The sequence below is a fragment of the Nelumbo nucifera genome, chromosome 1 (assembly GCF_055504915.1).
Source record: "Nelumbo nucifera cultivar China Antique chromosome 1, China Antique-T2T, whole genome shotgun sequence".
Classification (NCBI taxonomy): Eukaryota; Viridiplantae; Streptophyta; class Magnoliopsida; order Proteales; family Nelumbonaceae; genus Nelumbo; species Nelumbo nucifera.
In genome coordinates this window covers 170,219,184-170,235,708 of record NC_142649.1, presented here as the reverse complement: position 1 = coordinate 170,235,708, position 16,525 = coordinate 170,219,184, and the positions used below count along the sequence as shown (strand labels likewise).

General features: G+C 42.3%; 1 protein-coding gene across 4 annotated transcripts in view; it reads right to left on the bottom strand.

The window, feature by feature from the left end:
- LOC104596523 (Survival protein SurE-like phosphatase/nucleotidase) overlaps positions 1 to 16,525 on the bottom strand; it is a 128,287-nt gene that overhangs the window by 76,301 nt on the left and 35,461 nt on the right. The gene's annotated exons all lie outside the window — the stretch shown is intronic.

The window sequence follows — 16,525 nt, the reverse complement described above, 5'->3', positions numbered from 1 at the left end:
TTGGTTTCTTGCAATAGGTACACCAAAGAGACTCCTTGTTGTCCCGTGCAGAGGACAAATCTGTCTTCATTCCTTCTAGTATTTTCGGTTGTTCCATCCTTGTAGTCATGGCTGAACCTTCTAGTACTTGGGGTTCAAGCATAACCCCCCTACGGCTTTCTTCAGCACGAATCAGAGAAATAGTCTCATTTAGAGATGGTACCTCTTCTTTGCCGAGAATCTGGACCCTAACTTGATCAAATTCTGCGTTGAGTCCTGCAAGAAAGTCATAAACGTGATCTTTTTCGATAAAACTCTTTAGGATTGCTGCATCCGCTACACATTTAGTCTCAATGCACCGATAATGATCGAATTCTTGCCACAGGTTCTGCAGTAAATTTGCATACTCGGTAACTGTCTTGCTGCCTTGTTTAGTTGCTCCATTCTTGACTTTGATTTCATACGCTTGTGCTGCATCACGTGCTTTGGGATATGTTTGTCGGACGGCATCCGAGATCTCTTTAGCCGTGGATAAAAACATACACGTGTCGCTGATTTCAGGGTTCATTGAATTCCATAACCATGACATGATCATGGAGTCAGCTTCGTCCCATGCATCAAATCTTGGATCTCCTTCCTTCGGTCCCATCCCTAAGAGATGGCTAAGCTTTCCTTTTCCCTTTAAATATGTTCGAACAAACTGAGACCACTTCAAATAATTTTTCCCGTTCAACCTATATGCTGCCTGAATGTTTTGTAGGTCGCCAGATGCTTGATGTGAGGAAACTTCTTCTGATTGTGCAGTAGTATTTGATACGGTGGCTTTTGACATATTGGGTGGGCTTGAAGAAAGAGAGAAAAACAGACAATAAAGGTCTGAAAAACTTAGTAAGGATTGGCGATGAAGGCCTAAAGAATCTTTCAGCCAATGTAAAAAAAAATGTAACTGTAATGCTCCACCAAACTGAAGAGTGGATCGAAACCACTCAAAATCAAAACTGATCCAAATGAAACCAAAGGGATTCAGTAAATCTGCTCTGGGCAACACCAGATCTAAGATTTCAGACTAATCTGATGTCTCTACAAAGAGATCCAAGAAAAAAGGATGAATCCGATGGCACAACAGTCCAGAAGAAGCAAAAATGTAGAGTTCAGATCTGTAAAAATGTAGAGTTCAGATCTGTAGCCGATCTCGAAGAAGAATCAAGGACACTCAAGAACCTCCCAAATACTGTTTGAGAGTTCTTGAACCAACAGCAGAGATGACCAAAGAGATACTATGTGTGGATTAGGTTGTAACCTGGCTCTGATACCATGTGAAAATTTGAGAGAAAAATGAATTGATTGTATTGTCTTGGAAGGAGCATATACACAATTTTATATAGAATTACGGAGCTAATTTACAGGGTGATAAAATAGGAAACTAACTTTTCCTAAAAAACTAATTTCTATATCAGTGGGATTCTCCAATTAATATCCCATGATTCTAAGATATCCCATGATTCTAGGAAATTAAGTTTCCTAAACTGATGGACCTAAAATTATGGAAAATCAATCTTCTACTTTCCAACACCCCAGTACTTTGGAAAGCTTATTAAAATCCTAATTGGAGCAAGCCTCTACATGATGGATTTCTCAAACTTTGAAAACAAGAATGCTGCTGAATATGGACAGACTTTGGGAACCCCAGCCGATTCTATGTTGGCTGTAACTACATTTAAACTTGATGGGACCAACTACTTGGCTTGGTTACAATCAGTGGAAATCTATATTTGTAGCAGAGGAAAATGGAGTTTTATTTCTGGGAGCAAGAAAGCTCCTCCAGAGGATGATTCATCTTATGAGAGATGGGTGCAAGAAAACTACACAGTGATTGGGTGGCTTGTGAACTCAATGCAGCCACAGATTAGTCAGCATTATCTGTGGATGAACTCGGCTAAAGAAATCTGGGATAGTGTTGCAGAAACTTACTCCCAGAAGTTGAATGTTGCCAGAGCCTACAAACTGAGAAGTGATGTGAAGAATCTAAGGCAGGGGGAGAAGTCACTTGCAACATACTTCTCAACCCTGAAATCTTTATAGCAAGAGATTGATTTGATAGAGGCCGACATGGGATACCCCTAACAATGCTGAAACATATAGGAATTTGGTTGAAAGGAATAGGGTCTTTGAGTTCTTTACAGGGCTGAATTCTGAATATGACATCACAAAGCAAAACATTTTGTCCAAGGAAGATGTTTCATTGTCTCAAGCATATGCTTTGGTCAGCAGTGAAGAAAGTAGGAGGCAAGTGCAGGTTCAAGGAGTCAGTATCAATGATCATTTTGCAAATATGGGAATTAAACCCAAAGGGGTTACAGGAGCTCCCAGTGGCACAGGAAAGAAGGAGGTGGTGTGTGAATATTGCAAGAAGTCGAAACACACCAAGGACAAGTACTGGAAATTGCATCCCAGTCTTGTCCCTATCCGATTCCAGAAGAAGAATGATAGTAGAAAGACAGGAAGTGCACATGCAGCCACAAGTACAGATACAGAGGTTGAGTCTGCCAGTACACAGTTGGCAGCCATGAAAGATGAATATGAGAAGTTTGGAAAGATGATCAGCCAGCTTGAAGGTGTAACTTCATCATCCAACCCTTTTGGAAGTCCAACAACCACCGCATTTGCTCACTCAGGTATAAGGGCTTCTGCTAACCATGCATCCACCTCAGGTAAACCCAAGACCCCTTGGATCATAGACTCAGGTGCTTCTGATCACATGACCAACCTTTCAACTTTGTTTGTTTCATATGATTTGCTTCCTGGTCATGACAAAATCACCTTAGCTAATGGTTCTCTTGCCCTTATTTCTGGCAAGAGAACTGTCAAGCCTACAGACTCCTTACTCTTATCTTCCACTCTTCATGTACTTAAATTAAATACCAACTTATTATCTGTAAATAGCTTGACCAAGTCATTGAAATTGTTGTGTAACATTTTTCCCTTCTCACTGTGTGTTTCAGGACCTGAAGTCTCGGAAGGTGATTGGGAGTGGCCATGAAGCGAATGGAATATACTTGCTCGACACCCCTGGCCAATGCTTTGATCATCCCAAGAATGTTGCTTTTGGTTCTACTTCTTCAGAGTCTGACAGTCAAATTATGTTGAGTCATTGTCAGTTGGGTCATTTACCTTTTTCTGCTTTAAGTCATTTACTTCCCAAACTGTTTAAGGGAGTCAGTGTGTCCAGTCTCAATTGTGAGTCATGTCAGTTGTCAAAGCATTGTAGAAACAATTACCCTGTGAGCAATAAAAGATCTTCTTTTCCTTTTCATATTGTGCACTCTGATGTGTGGGGGCCTTACCACTTATCCTCTATGGGGGGTTACAGATATTTTATCTTGTTTATTGACGACTTTTCTAGATTCACTTGGATATACTTGAAATCCCGGGATGAAGTCCCAAGACTTGTGAGGCAATTTCATGAGCTTGTTTTAACTCAATTTGATACCAAAATTAAGGTTTTCAGATCTGACAATGCAAAAGAGTATTTTGAGAAGAGTTTATCCTTGTATCTTTCTAACATGGGGGTTATTCACCAAAGCTCCTGTGTTAGAACCCCTGAACAAAATGGAGTTGCTAAGAGGAAAAATAGACATATTGTTGAAGTTGCAAGGAGCCTTTTGTTTGCCTCACATGTTCCCACAAGATTTTGGGGTGATGCTGTACTTACTGCTATCTATCTCATAAACCGTATGTCATCCAGGGTTTTAGGATTTAAATCCCCCCTCAGTCTTCTTCATCCAGACAAGGATCTCTTCCCAATTCCTCTTCGTGTGTTTGGTTGTACCTGTTATATTCACATTCCAAGTGTGCAGAGACATAAATTTGAACCAAAAGACCACAAATGCATCTTCCTTGGTTACTCCCCCACACAAAAGGGTTATTGTTGTTTTGATCCAAAGACTGGCACCTGACATGTCTCTATGGATATTACCTTTGATGATTTTCTCCTTTTTATGGTTCCTCTCAGGAAGGACATTGTCAACCGGGGGAGAGTCTGTCACAAGTTTTTGCTCTTCCTCTTCCTGTCTCAGTTGAGTCTCTTGACAAGCCTGTATCCTCACCAAATGAATCAAAGAAGGATCAGTCACTTCATTCCTCTTGTCCTATTGCCCCTATTTCTTTACCTCCTTGTCCTACCCATAATCCCAAAGTGTATCAAAGGTAGAGATCTAGGAATGAGCAAGTAGTTTCCCTTACAACAAATGAGGCTCATACATTCCCAATCACAGATGAGATAATAGGTACTGCTTCAGCCCCCTTGGAATCATCCTTCCCCGATCTTGATGTCTCCATTGCTGTTAGGAAAGGAAAGCGGAAGTGCACTGCACACTGCATTTCCAAACACCTTTCTTATGACCTACTTTCTCCTTCATACTTTGCCTACCTCTCTTCAGTTGCTTCTAACCCCATTCCTAGGCCTGTATCAGAAGCTCTTGGGATTCCAAAATGGAGAGATGCCATAAAGACTGAAATGGATGCTTTACACGAAAATGATACTTGGGAGGTGGTGGATTTGCCTGAAGGGAAGGATCCAGTTGGGTGTAAATGGGTTTTTACCATTAAATACAGGGCTGATGGGACTATTGAGAGGTACAAGGCCAGACTTGTTGCAAAAGGCTACACACAGACATGGGATTGACTACCTGGAGACTTTTGCCCATGTTGCCAAGATGACATCTGTGAGGGTTCTTTTATCTCTGGTAGCTCACTTTGATTGGCCTCTCTATCAGTTAGATGTAAAGAATGCATTTCTGAATGGTGACTTACATGAGGAGGTCTACATGTGTCTTCCTCCAGGAATGTATGGGAAAGATATGCAAGAAAAGGTATGTAAATTGAAGAAATCACTTTATGGCCTCAAACAATCTCCTAGAGCTTGGTTTGAGAGATTTAGAGCTGCACTTGTTAAATTCGGCTATGTTCAGACACAATCAGATCATACTCTTTTTGTGAAGAAGAGTGAATCTCTAGCAGTGTATCTCATTGTGTATGTTGATGACATTATAGTGACTGGTGATGATGCCTCAGGCATTCTGGCCCTTAAGTCTTTCCTCCGTACAGAATTTGAGATTAAGGATCTGGGAGAGTTGAGATACTTCCTTGGCATAGAAGTTGCTAGATCCAAGGATGGGATTCTTATTTCTCAGAGGAAATATGTCCTTGATTTGCTGTCTGAAATTGGAAAAATGGGGGCAAGACTTGCTGCAACTCCCATTGATATGAGTCACAAACTTTCAGCTTTGGATGGAACTTTGTTGGAAGACAAAGGGGTCTTTCAAAGACTTCTTGGGAAGCTTTCGTACCTGTGCATGACTAGGCCAGATAATGCATATGATGTCCGTTGCATTAGCCACTTCATCCATGCTCCTAGAGATACCCATATGGCAACAGCAGAACGAATTTTGTGCTATCTGAAAGGCTCTCCAGGAAAAGGAATTCTATTTACCAAGCATGGTCATCTGAAACTTGAAGCCTATACTAATGCTAATTGGGCTGGAAATATTGATGATAGAAGATCTACTTCAGGGTATTGCAATCTGGTGACTGGTAATGTTGTCTCTTGGAGGAGTAAGAAACAGTCAGTTGTGGCCCGATCCTCCACAAAAGCAGAGTATAGAGCCATGGCACATGGAGTCTCGGAATTGTTGTGGCTAAGGTCCTGAATGGAAGAACTTGGGATTGATCATGACAAGCCCATGATGTTGTACTGTGATAATCAGGCTGCCATCAACATTACTCACAACCCGGTACAACATGATAGAACCAAACATATTGAGGTTGATAGACACTTTATTCGAGAAAGAGTCTCCTCCGGTGAAGTGTGTCTTCCATTCATTACTTCTAAAGGACAATTGGCAGATTTCCTCGCCAAGGGCATTTCCAAGGCAAGGCTTCAACATGACATGGCAAGCTGGGCATGATTAACATCTATGCTCAGCTTGAGGGGGAGTGTAGAGGAGATGGGCCGAATGGCCCATAGACTGTCATTTCATGTTATGTTATGTTTCCTTCTATAATGGGCCTTATTCTGGGCCCATACTCTGTAATGTTCTGTTTTTTTGTATTTTCTTGCCCACTCAAGGGCCTCTCTGTAATATTTCAAAGATTAACTTCTTAATAAAATGTTTAGAGTGTTAGAGGGAGGTTATGTTCGAACCTCTTACTCTCTAACCCTCATTGCCGTCAGCTCTCTCTCTTCTTCCTCTCTTGTTTGTTTATTTTCTGGTTTGCATCTAATCTCAATCAGTTCCATACATCAAGTGGACTGTTTTTCAACTAGTGTCTTTTGTCATGTAGGGAAATCGGCACCTGCATTAATGCATTGTTTTTTTTAATACTAACAGATCAAGCAGGCTTTATAAGATACAAGAAGCATAGAATCATCTAAACTGAGACCAGCCAACTAACAAATATACATCATATCCATGAAAGGGGAAAAAACAAAATCTACCCCACAAAGGCAGCCTCAAACACAATTGTTAGCTCTTTCTCTAGCTAGAGAATTAAACAATCTTCATAACCATCCAAACGAGGTGTTCATGCTGTAGACAATGGAAACTGAAAACTATGAAAAGACTTCACCTATGATAGAGAAAACTGAAAACCAATCAACCAGTATCATAGAAGTAGTACTGATATTCATCAAAATTCACCCAGGGGTTCTGATTGGTCAAAGTTCTCCCAGCAAGTTGTCCTTTGAAAAACCTTAGAAATGTGCATTTATATTTCAGAAAACGGTAGCAGAAATACAAATGCACATTGCACTCTTTTTTTTTCCTTAGTTGAACCTCTAAACTAGCTATATAGCTACCAAAAAAAAATGAAGGTAAATAGACAAGGCTACTTGTTCAAACTCAGCATCACAATAATTCAGGTATCTATACACATATACATATACTTAAAATACTAAGCAAATGAATCCACATTGTTGAGAATGCTTGGACAAGGGTGTTTTAGTCCTTTCATCATCTTTTGTATTTGGGCACCCAAGTATGGGCTTTATTGTAATTTTTCTTCGAAGTATAAATAACATTTTTGATGGTGTGAACAGTAACACACTCCTCTCTTCGATACATCCTTCTTCTCTTCTTCTCCTTCTCCTTCTTCTCCCTTCTCTTCTTATACAAACCCTAGAACAACTTGGTATCAGAGCTGAAGTTTTGGCTGGGTGCAAGTATTGACAGGTGCACATGGTGACTCCCATGGCTTTGCAGGTTTTCCCATGGTCAAGTAGTTGGCAAGAGTAGTTGATCTCCCATGATGTCTCCATCCATGGGAATGGTGCTCTCATAGTTGACTCTCCTATGGTCATGAGCAAAGGGCTCTTGGTTGGTGCACATCAAGCTTTAATTTCTCTCCCTAACTGTTTCTCGACCTCTTGTCTAAACTCTTTGAACTTTTCAAAGGATTCAGACTTGTGTCTCATTAGGTACACGTAACCATATCGTGAAAAATCATCTGTGAAGGTGATGAAATACACGTGTTGATTTCGTGTCCTAACACTCAGGGGACCACATACATCAGTATGTATTAGGTCAAGTGTGCCTGTACATCTTTCAGGCTTACCGTGAAATGGCCGTTTCGTCATCTTGCCTTGTAAGCAAGGCTCACAGGTGGGAAGATCTTCTACAGCTAGAAAATCCAAAGGACCATCCTTTACCAACCTTGTGATTCGGTCAATACCGATGTGGCCAAGTCGGTAATGCCACAGACACGTGGGATTAACTGTATCACGGGCTCTCTTCTTGGGGATTTCGGCCGACGTAGTTTCGGTTATGTTAGTTTCTAGAGAAGGATGTAGAACATAGAGACCGTTCTCCAGTTCCCCGTATGCGATGAATCTGTTGTTTCTTTTAATAGTAATCGTATTACCAAAGAAGACAGAATAACCATCTGCACACAGTTTTGAGACAGAAATCAAATTTCTTCTTAAATTTTGTACATAAAGACAATCTTTCAGTACAATTATTCCTTCTCTAAAACATAATTCCACGGTTCCTATGGCCGCGGCTGCAACAGTTGCAGTAGTCCCCAAGTAGAGTGTTACTTCTCCTTCACTCAGCCTTCTGCTTACCTTGAACCCCTGCAGTGAGTTACATGCATGAGTTGAAGTCCCGGAGTCAATACACTAGGATGCAGAAGCTACCAACAAATTGGTTTCTATAACACAAGTTTCGAAGTTACCTTTCTTGGATTCCAGGTAGGCAGGACAATTCCTTTTCCAGTGGCCGGTCTTCTTGCAAAAATGACAGGCATTTGATGCCTTGTCCTTCCTCTGTTTCTTGGGTTTGGCAGCATTTTTCTAGGGCTTTCTCTTCGCCTTCCTTTTCTTGCCCGATTTGCCAGTTTCAACAAGCATGGCAATGGGCTCATCCTTTTTAATCAATTCTTCGGCCCTCTGCAACATATTGCTGAGTTCCTGCAAGCTGACGTTCAGTTTGTTCATGTTGTAGTTCATGATGAATGGATTAAAGGATGGAGGCAGAGAGTTGAGAATAGCATCGATATGAGTTACCAGATCCAGCCCGGATCCAAGAGCCTCTAGTTCGTTGATATAGCCCATCATCCGGAGACAATGGTCGTAAACTTGTTGGCCCTTGGTCATTTGCGCGGTCATGAACTGTTTCAAGACCTTCTGCCGAGTAGAACGATTCTGCTCTTCGTACATTGTCCCAAGACTGTCCAATACGTCTTTAGCAAGTTCGATTTGATCGAACTGCCTCTGAATTGGATTGTCCAAGGAGGCAATGATATAGCAGCGGGCAAGGGAGTTTTTCTCCTCCCATTCTTGGTATTCTCTTCTTCGGGCCTCAGAAGCCCTATCTCCCGGACGATCCGGGGCAGAATTCTTTGCTACCTTGTCCAATTTCTCAGAGGTTAAGACCAACATAAGGTTCCTATACCAGTCAGCATAGTTTGGGCCCTTCAACTTGTTGTCATCAAGTAGCTTTGCAAATGATCCGTTTGCCATTTTCTGATAAAAGAGCAAACATCAGTCCACGACCTAATTTGATTCATGTTCATTTCATAGATGTGGATTTTAATCTACGGTCCATTTCCATTTATTCGTCTCTGAGATTTCCCTCCTTTCTCAGTGACGGAGACTACGGGTTGTCTCTGGAGATGTGGGAAATCACATAGGGTGCATGAGGCCAACTGTTTCAGCTGCATAACCCCACCACCTTTCTGTGAAGGATCATATCCACTCATCATATGAGTTTTCCCTTTGGCCTCTGTCAGACAAGGTTCAGAGCCGTTTTCAGGTAAACCTTTCTGTCCAGTGAGTGCTTACCCATCATATTCATGAACGCCAAGGTACCGTGAGAGAGTTCCCATTTTCTGGTGAAGCCCCTCCCACATCGGTCTATGACGCCCCTATCATCTTATGAAACACTTAGACAACCCCAACAGCAAATGGATAGCCCATTTTCTGGTGCGTTTCCTCATTACTGAAGGACCCATCCTCGTGCTAATGATGGAAGGCCTTTAGAGAGTTCATCATATGAATCTCCCTATCACATGCACTCATATTATCTGGAGGGAACAGATAATTACGCCCTAGTTCTAACTTTAGGTCAAACCAAAGTGGCTCCCACTGACTTTCATAAAGCCAGATTTTGGTGGGCCTAAATCGGCTAGGATTCCGCACGAGACCTCATGATGAGGTGTGGGGCCCACCACTGAGGGAGGTCATCCAATGACCAAAAGGGGCACCATGGCAATGATGTGCATTCAGCCATGGTGTACGAAAAGAGCCACTGTCGATTGAGCATGGGCCAAGCACTTATGGCCCATGTACGTAGCACATCACACATCCATACATCACATGCAGGGATAAATTGATCCAATCAATTAATTATCTGTAAAGCCCATTTGAAGCCCATTTTAAATCCATAATATTAACCATTAATATTATTCCGGTATATGGGCCGAACGGTTCAACCCATATAGCTTTGTGTGTTAAGTGGGCTTTTAGTAGTTTTAACTATTTAAAACTGGGCCTTTACAGGTTGGGCTGAATTAACCATTTAATTAAATATCAATCCTTAGGCCCATTAGTGGGAAAATTAGGGCTGACTTTCAGCCTTGATTAAACCCTAGATTCGGTCCAAACAGTTTGAACCAATCTTGGTTCGAATGGGTCTAGGGCTTGATCTTTAATTAAATCTTTAATTCAAGAAAATAATTTGAAATTAATTACTGATAAAAGAAAAACAACAATCAGTAAATCAGGGCTGTTCGCACAATCCATCCTGCAAAACAGAGGTTAGATCACAGAATGCAGTTTCACAAACTGCAAATCGCAGATGGCGATTCTTCCATCTGCGAAATCTTCTTCTCTGCGAAATCTCCCTTTCTGCGCCACCATCTTCGATCCATAATTGAAATAAATAGAAATCCTATTTCTATTAATAATTACATCAGATCGAATACCTATACATTGAGTCTAGAAAATAAAAAAAAATTATTTACAGACCAAATGTAATAAATAAATCAAGAAACTGCAAATCTTGCAGGTTCCCTGCGCAAACCAAGATTTCGATCTCCTATTGTACGAACAGCCCATAAATCAAGAAAATCATAAAGAACAATTCTAAATAATAATCAGATTTATATAAAATTAATTTCAGATTATTCGCCCATTAATTTTTGGGAACAAATTTCCCAAAACCCATATCTGCGCAAATTGGGTAGAACACCTTCTGCCCATTTGCGCAGGTTCAGATCTGAAACAAGATGGTTCAAGATTTGAACCTGGCTCTGATACCACTGAAGGGATGAGAGATCCATCCTATGGACGCCCAAAGATTGCGGAATAAGGGGCGAATTTCAAAAATTTCTCTCCCTTCAACTGGGAATTGTATTCCCTATTTAGAAAATCATATTTTCAATGATCAATCTTGAACCATAAACTGAACTAGATCTGAACCAAAAGGAGTGGGAGAGGATTATACCTGATACGGAGAAATACTATCTCCCAATGGAGGTGTTCACGCCCAAGGAAGGATCCAAAGACTGCTCCCACTGAAAATGGCGCAGTGCAGGATGGAGCAGAATCAGCAACGTTCTTCAAAAGAACTTGACCCTTCACAAGAATCAACTGGACGGCTTGTGAGTACAGCTCCAACCAATCTTTTCACAAAAGATTGAAATCAAGATCCAATCTTGATTGCTCCCAAGAACTGGAGATCGAACTGAAGGAATGGCAATGGCAGGAAGGTGGCGGCAGAAGAGAATTCGCAGTATGCAGGAAATCTCTCAATCTCTCTTTCTTTAAAGAGAAGAATGCTGTTGATTATGATGTGTGTTCCAAGGCTGCCGCCCCCTTCCCCTTTTTATAATCTCAAAGGGATCAGCTCCTAATCAAATTAGGAGTTGCTAATCCAAATCATATTTGGGTTAGAAGTCCCTTAGTGATAAGGGATAATCCTTATCTTATCTACAGATCAGATCAGCTATCTCCTAATCTAATTAGGAGGTTTTCAGATCTAAATCTTATTTAGATCTTGGACTCTCTGAGTGGATAGGGTCTAAGCCCAATCCTTTTAGCTAACCCACTTCAGAATTCGCCCCCTTTAGATGACTGATCAAATCAGCCCAGTTCGAAATGGGCTTAAGGCCCATTTAAGGTTATGTACTCAAAAACCTTCCAAATTGCTGCCCAGTTGGACTTCCTTGTATGGCGTGGGACCCAAGCATTGATCTACACATCAGCCACATGGGTTCAGCCCAGCCTTTGTTATAAGGCCTGGCCGAATGCACTACTGAAGACAATGTACCCCCTGAAACCCATCAAATGAGCTCTATGGGCCCAACACTTACACTAAGTGGTCCCTGGGCCAAGCCACCTTGTAACACCCAGGGACTGTGGGCAGATGCAAGATTAGCCCATCAGGTGTTATCCTCAATGGTCTTACACTTAACCTCTCAGCCCATAATGATCATACACTGCCCAACAAGAGAGGACCTCCCTCGGCTGCAAGGAACAGTGTTGCACTCTCCACTTATATGGATCCCGGGAATTAAAACCTTCTTGCAAACATTTTAGAAACCATATATATACTTTTATATCTTATATAAAATATATTTTGCAAAACAAATCTCAACGGTTGAAATCGGCTGCCGGCAGTCTTGGTTTCCATCAGTGAGAGTGCACCCCCGATCATTACCTTTGTCCGACAAAGGGGCTGATCCTGTCACTATGATCACCCACTCAGATGAATTCTCGGACTGTCCCAACATACCCAGGTTTTGACCCCCGCTAAGGATCTCACTGATTGGTACATCAAAGATAGCCCAATCCGACACCTAGTGCAGTATCATAATCGAGTCTAGGGGTCGGGTGTAACTTTCCAGTTTTGCCCATCAATCTCCAAGGTCCAGGGCAATACTGGAAATCTGGCCCAGTTCAAAGATTCAATTAATCCTACACTGTATGTGCCTAGGGTCTCACCCTGGCAGCTGAGACAGGCCACCCCAACCGACTTGGTGGCACTACAGTGTCAACCTTGTCAGGATAGGTCTCCCCAGACCGACCCACTGGCTGTGAACATTCTAAACTAACACGAGTCTCATTAAGTGTCCAGTTTAAGGGTATTACACAGAAACATACCAAGGGAACATGAATCAAATATGTATCTTTATTCATTTACAATAAACTCATAAAGTACATCATTCTGATTGAAGCTAAGGGCATACAAAACTGTCTAACAGGCCCTCCCCCCACACACTCCTCACTACTTCTGCCTCCACCACTTCCAATTTAGTTTCTTGCAGTAGCACTATTTGTGACTTGGATCTTTTAATTGCATCACTCACGAACAATCTTCTTCTTCCCAAACCTAAACTCCTTACATTCCAAGACAATTTTTAAATCCATAAAAGCAGATGCAAATACAGAAACCCACTCCTCCTCCCCACAACTACTTATGGCTCCTCGAAGATCTCCCATTACTCCCCGCCTTATCATTTAGTCCCCAAGTCAATCTCAGTAATTCTCTGTTTCTTTTTGACTGTACGCCCCCCACCTCTTTACCTAGCCGCCAGTTTGCCTCTTTCAACCGGAACCCGTTGCTCTACTTTTTCGAGATATTGTACCGTCTCTAATTCCATACCTTCCAAAGAGATCCCTAGAAATTTCCCCAACCCCAAGAGCTTCAAAGTAAACCAGGAGGAAGATGATGACAGAGCTTCCACCCTTGAACTTTCAATAGAAGCAAAAGTTTCCCTTTCAATCTCATCCGGACACAGAAGGATGGATCTCTTATCCCCGTCTTCTGAGTTCATCACAATCGCAATCGGCGTCACTTTCATTATCTCTTCATTCAGCCTAGAGAGTGCAAGATCTTGACTCTTAGTCTGAATCATCAAAGACACTTGGAGGGTTGGTCGTTGAGGAAGAGAGAAGCATTGACATCCTTCCTAACACTTCTATTCTCCATCTCAGTTTGGCCGACTGCAAGACCTTCCAAAAAGGACTGGAACCCCTGCATCCCAACCTCCGCTTCCGTCTGATCTTTCTCCCTTATGCTTATCCTTGAATCCTCACTTACCACCTGTCGACCCGACGACTCCACCTGTAATTTTGTCAGACATGTTTTGAGCAGCTCCTTCAGCTTCCTTACATCTATCCCTCCTTTTTCCCCATAGTTTAAGAATTGAGAATTTTCCTCTGCCTTTGTTCCCTCTTCTTTACCCTAGCCGTCCAAATGCAATAGGACTGGATGGCCTTCCCTTCCACTACTGAATTGACGGTTCTCATTACCGTCGATCTCCTGGTTAGGGCTAGCTCCCGCCAAAACCCTTGGGGTTCGTCGGAATTGAAAGGACTGGTCTTGACTATCCTCAAGATCGATACAGTTTTCTCCTTCATCTTCCAGCACCAGCGTCCTAGAGATATCCAACCCATGATCGCCCCTGTGATAGGAATCATCATTTCCCGAAATATCTCTTCCCGAATTATCTTGTCTCCATCTTCTAGCTGAAGGCAAAATTTCCGACCAGATTCTTACTATGTAAAGAACTTCACCCACCGCAATTTCCACCTTCTCCGGGATGGGTCTCCCACCACGAACTTGCATACGGACCCACTCACAAGTAGCCAACCCTACCGGTGCATCATCAGTTGCTATGAATCCCCCACATAGGTCCCCGATGGATTGGATTACATTTGGGCACCACAAAAGTAGTGGTAAACCGTAGACCCTAATCCAGATAGAATCAGTGCCCTCCTCTTCCATCTCCGACTCTAGATAGAAACAACCTGCACTTGCTCCCCACCAAGGTCCATTGTTGAGAACCCAAGCAGCTTCTTCTCTTGATGGAAGAATGAAGAGGAAGAGTCCGTCTGCTAACTTTTAACTCCTCTCCAAGCTTTGTTAGCCCACCTCTCTACTTCTGATGTTTCTTCTCCCCATTTGAATCGTCCTACTAAACAGTCCCATAAGAAACACCTCCTAGCTTCCACTCCTCCTGCCTCCGTTGAAATAATCTAGTTGCCATTGAAATGAAGCAACTTCGTCTGGCCAAACTCCGGCCACACCCTACGGCTACCACTTTCTTGTAAGTAAAGTTAGCCCTTGTTCTTGCACCTTCCCTCCCTCTATTATACCAATTTCCCACCCCCCTTCTCTAGAACCATGAACTTTGCACCTTCGGTCCATCTCTCAAAGCATGTCAAAGCCGATATGGAACACCTCTCTTCCACAAGGATAATCATCGGACGCAAGGAAGAACACCACCCTCGCCTTCACCTACCATCGCCTACCTTCCTCACCAGCAACAACTATTGCCGCTATGAACTCCACTATCAGCGTTGCCATGCGTCCCACTCTCTGCCCTCGCCACTAAGTGAGACATGAAAGTTCACCCTCATCGCCACCACCTACCCTCGCCTTCCTTCGCCGCTGGTAGCTACCATCGCCGCGGTGAACACCACTATCATCGCCGCGGAGAACTGTGAACCTCTGTGAGAAGCAGACTGAGATTCACACTCAAAAGCGATGAAACGATTTCTTCTACACACCTTCTTCTTCTTCTCTCACGGTGAACTTGCAAGCCCTAGCCTCCCCTCGATCCTACCCTCACCGCCTCGCCACCACCTACCCAAACCCCTCTTCGTTTCTACCCTCACCTTCCTTCACCACCGGCAACTACCATCGTCGCGGACGCCAACTCGTTGCTGTCAGAAAGCCCGTAGTCCATAACAAGGTTGTGAAGATATATCTTGATGTACATTATTAGAGTAGTCCTTGTTGTACAGTATAGTAATTCTTATTATTTTATTTGTTCTTTTTATCTTTCAGCCCTGTAAGGGCATTCTTGTAACTGTACATATCTTTTATCTCTTTAATATAAAAGAGACTCTTTGGGGTGGGGGTTGACTATTCTTAACACCCCTAAATCTGTCTTCTTCTTGCTCTGAATTCAGTTCACATGGTATCAGAGTAGGTTGCCCTTTGATCTTCCTTCTCTTTGATCCACCTTGTTTTCATGATCTATTGAGAAACTACATCTCTGCCGAGTGGTCCTGGACTATTTTGATCTCTCCAGGAACCTCTTTTCTGTTTTCTGCGCATCCAGAGAGAGATTTTATTGGATCTCTCTCGTTTGACCTCCGTTTGCAGCAAGAATTGAAAGGAGTTGTCGCCTAGCCCTTCTCAACATATTCTGAAATTTTTACGTTGATCCGTGAAATTTTGAGAGAGATCTGGTCTCTTCTTCTTGGCGGCTGCGCCCAGACTTTCCTTTTCTGGACTGTGTGTTCAGCTTTTCTTTGTTTTGGATCTTGAACAATCTTCGGTGAAAGTAAGGGGTTTCTATCTCAGTTTTTTTACTCTCTTGGATTGATTACAGCCTATTTCACTCGTCTTTGGATCAAGTTTTACTTCAGTTTAGTTTCTTTAAACTTCAGTCAAACCCTATTTTGTGCTATTTTCTTGTTGTAATGGCTTCAGATAGAGGTGATATCATTCCTGTAAAGATGAATGGACAGAACTATGAGATGTGGAAGTTCCACTTCAACTTTTATGTTGAGAGAAAGGGTTTAGAAGGATATCGGAATGGAACGGTCACCAAACCAGCCGAGACCGAGGCCAAAGCTTTACAACAATGGAAGTTGGATAATGGTAAACTTGTTTCTTGGATTCTAAGCTCTATTGATTAGCATATATTTGTACCCATGAGGAGAATGAAAACAGCATATGAGATGTACATGTATCTAGAAAAAGTCTATCAACAGTCCAACGTATCTAAACAATATCAAATAGAATCAGAAATATTCTCTTACAGCCAAGGAGATAGGAGAATACAGGAGTATTGTTCTGGTTTTCTTGATTTATGGGCTGAATATGACATTGTTCACATTGAACCCTCGGATCCAATAGAGTGTGTGAAATATCTTCATAAGCACTTTGAGAAGAGAAAGGTGACTCAGTTATTGATGAGACTTAGACCTGAATATGAGATAATCAGGTCCAACATTTTGAGTAGGGGAACACTT